This window comes from Neofelis nebulosa, chromosome X (genome assembly GCF_028018385.1).
Source record: "Neofelis nebulosa isolate mNeoNeb1 chromosome X, mNeoNeb1.pri, whole genome shotgun sequence".
Classification (NCBI taxonomy): domain Eukaryota; kingdom Metazoa; phylum Chordata; class Mammalia; order Carnivora; family Felidae; genus Neofelis; species Neofelis nebulosa.
The window spans coordinates 45,421,404-45,427,917 of record NC_080800.1 but is presented as its reverse complement, the minus strand read 5'-3'; positions in this window follow the sequence as shown (position 1 = coordinate 45,427,917).

Genomic DNA, 6,514 nt, shown 5'->3' with positions numbered 1-6,514 from the left:
AATTGGACAACCTGGAAGAAATGGACAAATTCCTAAGCACCCACACTCTTCCAAAACTCAATCAGGAGGAAATAGAAAGCTTGAACAGACCCATAACCAGCGAAGAAATTGAATCGGTTATCAAAAATCTCCCAACAAATTAGAGTCCAGGACCAGATGGCTTCCCAGGGGAGTTCTACCAGACGTTTAAAGCAGAGATAATACCTATCCTTCTCAAGCTATTCCAAGAAATAGAAAGGGACGGAAAACTTCCAGACTCATTCTATGAAGCCAGTATTACTTTGATTCCTAAGCCAGACAGAGACCCAGTAAAAAAAGAGAACTACAGGCCAATATCCCTGATGAATATGGACGCAAAAATTCTCAATAAGATACTAGCAAATCGAATTCAACGGCATAAAAAAAGAATTATTCACCATGATCAAGTGGGATTCATTCCTGGGATGCAGGGCTGGTTCAACATTCGCAAATCAATCAACGTGATACATCACATTAACAAAAAAAAAGAGAAGAACCATATGATCCTGTCAATCGATGCAGAAAAGGCCTTTGACAAAATCCAGCACCCTTTCTTAATAAAAACTCTTGAGAAAGTTGGGATAGAAGGAACATACTTAAAGATCATCAAAGCCATTTATGAAAAGCCCACAGCTAACATCATCCTCAATGGGGAAAAACTGAGAGCTTTTCCCCTGAGATCAGGAACACGAAAGGATGCCCACTCTCACCGCTGTGGTTTAACATAGTGCTGGAAGTTCTAGCATCAGCAATCAGACAACAAAAGGAAATCAAAGGCATCAAAATTGGCAAAGATGAAGTCAAGCTTTCGCTTTTTGCAGATGACATGATATTATACATGGAAAATCCGATAGACTCCACCAAAAGTCTGCTAGAACTGATACATGAATTCAGCAAAGTTGCAGGATACAAAATCAATGTACAGATATCAGTCGCATTCTTATACACTAACAATGAAGCAACAGAAAGACAAATAAAGAAACTGATCCCATTCACAACTGCACCAAGAAGCATAAAATACCTAGGAATAAATCTAACCAAAGATGTAAAAGATCTGTATGCTGAAAACTATAGAAAGCTTATGAAGGTAATTGAAGAAGATATAAAGAAATGGAAAGACATTCCCTGCTCATGGATTGGAAGAATAAATATTGTCAAAATGTCAATACTACCCAAAGCTATCTACACATTCAATGCAATCCCAATCAAAATTGCACCAGTATTCTTCTCGAAACTAGAACAAGCCATCCTAAAATTCATATGGAACCACAAAAGGCCCCGAATAGCCAAAGTAATTTTGAAGAAGAAGACCAAAGCAGGAGGCATCACACTCCCACACTTTACCCTCTACTACAAAGCTGTAATCATCAAGACAGCATGGTATTGGCACAAAAACAGACACATAGACCAATGGAATAGAATAGAAACCCCAGAACTAGACCCACAAACGTATGGCCAACTCATCTTTGACAAAGCAGGAAGGAACATCCAATGGAAAAAAGACAGTCTCTTTAACAAATGGTGCTGGGAGAACTGGACAGCAACATGCAGAAGGTTGAAACTAGACCACTTTCTCACACCATTCACAAAAATAAACTCAAAACGGATGAAGGACCTGAATGTGAGACAGGAAACCATCGAAACCTTAGAGGAGAAAGCAGGAAAAGACCTCTCTGACCTCAGCCGTAGCAATCTCTTACTCGACACATCCCCAAAGGCAAGGGAATTAAAAGTAAAAGTGAATTACTGGGACCTTATGAAGATAAAAAGCTGCTGCACAGCAAAGGAAACAACCAACAAAACTAAAAGGCAACCAACGGAATGGGAAAAGATATTTGCAAATGACATATCGGACACAGGGCTAGTATCCAAAATCTATAAAGAGCTCACCAAACTCCACACCCGAAAAACAAAGAACCCAGTGAAGAAATGGGCAGAAAACATGAATAGACACTTCTCTAAAGAAGACATCCGGATGGCCAACAGGCACATGAAAAGATGTTCAATGTCGCTCCTTATCAGGGAAATACAAATCAAATCCACACTCAGATATCAGCTCACGCCAGTCAGAGTGGCCAAAATGAACAAACCAGGAGACTATAGATGCTGGAGAGGATGTGGAGAAATGGGAACCCTCTTGTACTGTTGGTGGGAATGCAAATTGGTGCAGCCACTCTGGAAAGCAGTGTGGAGGTTCCTCAGAAAATTAAAAATAGACCTACCCTATGACCCAGCAACAGCGCTGCTAGGAATTTACCCAAGGGATACAGGAGTACTGATGCATAGCGGCACTTGTACCCCAATGTTTATAGCAGCACTCTCAACAATAGCCAGATTATGGAAAGAGCCTAAATGTCCATCAACTGATGAATGGATAAAGAAATTGTGGTTTATATACACAACGGAATACTACGTGGCAATGAGAAAGAATGAAATATGGCCTTTTGTAGCAACGTGGATGGAACTGGAGAGTGTGATGCTAAGTGAAATAAGCCATACAGAGAAAGACAGATACCATATGGTTTCACTCTTATGTGGATCCTGAGAAACTTAACAGGAACCCATGGGGGAGGGGAAGGAAAAAAAAAAAAAAGAGATTAGATTGGGAGAGAGCCAAAGCATAAGAGACTGTTAAAAACTGAGAACAAACTGAGGGTTGATGGGGGGTGGGAGGGAGGGGTGGGTGGGTGATGGGTATTGAGGAGGGCAGCTTTTGGGATGAGCACTGGGTGTTGTATGGAAACCAATTTGACAATAAATTTCATATATTAAAAAAAAGAAATAAATTTATCATAGAACATATTTATCATTATGGTTTATCTTCCCTGTCTGATTATTCCACTGCTTCTGTGTCATATCAGGATTGATGTATATTGCTTCGACTATTTGTTCTTCCTGGAACTCAGATGATACAAATGTTAGCTCTTTAACTTTAGTCCCACAGCTCCCACCTCTCTGCCCTTGTTTGTTTGCTTGCCCTTTTTTTCCCCAAAGAGTATATTCTGTTGATCTGTACTCAAATTCACTGCTTTCATCTTCTATCATCTATATTCTACAATGGATGCCAGTCAGCAAGTTTTTATTTTTTACACTGTAGTTTTTAATTTTTAATTTCCATTTGGTACTTTTTATATCATATCTGTAAGTTGACAGAGGTTTGCTATGTTTTAATTTCACAGTAATCCATAATTACTCCTTCAAGAAATTTTATATTGGCTACGTTAAAATCATTGCAAACTAGTCCCAACATCTGAGTCTTCTCTGTTGTTGTCAGGGCATTGCCATTGCTCATTTAAGTTTTAACTTTCCTGGTTCTGCATATAAAGAATTATTTTTTCCCCGTCCTGCATATTTTGGATATTATACAAAAGGAGTCTTCATTCTTCCCCAGTAAGTTGCCCAGTTTTAAGGTTTGGCCTGTCTGTTCTGACCTACTTTGGTGGACTGTTGTTCCATAGTCATTTAGTTTAATGGGCTTTTGCAAAGCTATCCTGAACTACATTGTTCTGAGTCCACCTGATTTTCTGATGGATGATTGCTGGAGATGTCTCTAGTAGCAGAAAAAATGCTTCCATGGGCCATGGATGTCATTAGGTGGGGGTGTGGGATTCAGGACCTAAGGAACATAGAGCATTTCCCCCTTGCCTGTTCTTCAGTCACCCAGTACCACTGGCTTTCCTACTCTATATCTGCCAGTATACCCAGGGGAGGGAGGCATCTACCACGGCATGAACCGCTGCTGTTGGGAGGACTAGGAGCCCTGGCTCTTAATTAAACCACCTGGCACAACAACGCCTGGCACTTAATTAAACCACCAGACATATCAAGAAACAGATTAAGAGAAAGAGGAAGAGAAAAACATCCCCAGAATATCCCAATAGCATAATTGTCAGACATGGGCTGTGAAATAATTATCATTAATATGTTCAAGAATATGGCTGACAAAATTGAGACTTCATCAGAAAACTAGAACTTCAAAATCAACCAAATGGATACACCAAGAAATGAAATACTAAAAAAAAAAAAAATACAAATCACTGACATTAAGAATCGTACATTGGAGTGTAAAAGCATATCAGAATCAGCAGAATGGAGGGGAGAAAGGGAGAAAAGGTCAGGGAAAGGCCAAGCAGAAGGCTGACAAGTGCATAGGTTTGTCCATGAGACCTCAGAGATACAACTTCCACATGAAAGGAAAGGGACAGACAGTAGTTTAAGTAGCAGCTAATACCTATGGAACCCTTGCTGGATACTGGGCCCTCTGCCTGGCTCTGCAATTGTTATCCAGAGACAGACTTAGAATCCCCTTCTAGATGGCTGCCTCTGGCCCTTAAGAGAGATTTCTGCCTCCTGATCAAATGCCCTCACCATTTTTTATTGTGGTAATATATATAGATATAGATATATAGTTATAGATATAGATATAGATAGATATAGATATAGATATATGTATAGTGTGAAATGGTCATTTGAATCACTTTACGTGTACAATTCAGTGGCATTAATTAGGTTCACAATATTGTGTAACTATCACCACTCCTGTCAAAGTTCTTATTAGTATGAACAGAAACTCTGTACACATTGAACAGTAGCTCCCCCCTCTACTCCTCCCACCCCATCCCTGATATCCTCTAATCTACTTTCAGTCTCTATGCTTTTGCCTAGTATAGACTTTCCATATCTGTAAAATCATGTGATAGGTGTCCTTTTGTGTCTGGGTTATTTCACTTACCGTAAAGTTTTCAAGGTTAACCACCCTTGTAGCATGTATCCTGAAGACACTTTAAAGGTTAGAAGTAACAAGGTTTCCATTTCTTTCAGTTTGGTAAGAAAAACTTGGAACTAACCTCTGTCATTCCACTGTCGGCATGTGCATGATTCCCCGCATGCCTCTTCAGGCACAGCTCTGAGAGTTTAGGGGAGAGTTTAGGCAAAGATCAAGTAAGATTCCCCTTCCTCGGCAAGGTGCCAGTAATAGATGTGTCGTTCCAATAAATGAGTGAGTGAAGTGTTCTCAATTCTATAAGACAGAAAAGAATTAAAAGGGTTCTTCACCACAGACCCTTTATTTTCTATTCAAGATTAAACTAAGTGAGGTAAGAAATTATGTACACCGGTTTCTCAGACCTCTCATGGTGAAGTTTCATTTCTTAGTGGATGAATTACTTCAAGATTACAGCAGAGAAATTGTACACTCTTTTCTAACTTTCAGCAAAGAAACCGAGCCATCTTAGATGGGAATGAAAAACAAACAAACAAACAACAACAGCAAAAAAAAAGTTTATTTTCCCAGGGTCAGTGTTTGTGGACACAACCTGTTCACTGTTTCTTTCACGTTAGATGACTCTTTTCTGGCACACACACGCAAGTATAATTGACAGAGATAGCACCCAGCCAGCACACTACTTCTCCTTTCTCATTTGGATATCTGAAGGGTTTGCTTCATCTATTGCAAAACAGATTTTATAACTAATTGGCAAGCATGGGACAATCAACAGGGTGATAATAGGATTAATAACGACGGGGCATCCTGCTGTGTCCTCGCTCTTACTTGCCTACAGTATCTACTTTGAGCAGGTAGGTTTCATACCTTCAGTGCCTTGATTTTCCAGGAAGAGTTGAGTAAATCTACAATAAGTTTTCAGAGGAAAGAGGGAATGTCACATGTTAACAGGTGAGTCTTCAGGATTATGATGTCTCAATGGAGTTTCACATGACACATGAAAACATGATCAAAAATTTTTTTTAATTTTTAAAATGTCTATTTATTTTGAGAGTGAGAGAGACAGAGCATGAGCAGGGGAAGTGCAGAGAGAGAGGGAGACAGAGAATCCAAAGCAAGATCCAGGCTCTGAGCTGTCAGCACAGTACCTGATGCTGAGGCTCGAACTCACAAGCTGTGAGATCATGACCTGAGCCGAAGTCAGAGGATTAACTGACTGAGCCGCCCAGACACCCCAGATGGAATATTTTTCAATCATCCAAAGACTAGATCCTGAGGTGTTTACATAATGGGAATTTCCCTCTCCCTGGTACTCTTCACACAAGAACCCATCAATCTACAAATGCTGTTGAGCCACATGCATCTACCTAGCTAGAAAATAGTGAGCGTCCAGATGGCAGGATCTGCATCTCAGGAAACATGAGTCTTAAAGGATGGACATTAAGGACAGATGAGAATTGAGTCACAACCTTCTGGCATTGGGTAAAACATGGTAGGGGAGCAAAGTTGACATTAAAAAGAACTTCTATTTTCCTTCCTGAATGGAAACGTATTATTAGCCCGAAATGGCACATGGGGTTTAAGAAAGGCCTTCTAGGAAGTTTCTTTGATTCTCTGGCAGGACATCAGCAGGCTTATGATGTTAATGTCATGGCAGGGGCTCATGGAACCAAACGCACATCAGACTCATTCTTTGTGATTATGGTCCGACGTGCTGGCAACACAACCAGTGTGGCAGCTACCTCTGAGTATGGTAAGATTGCTAAGACTCTA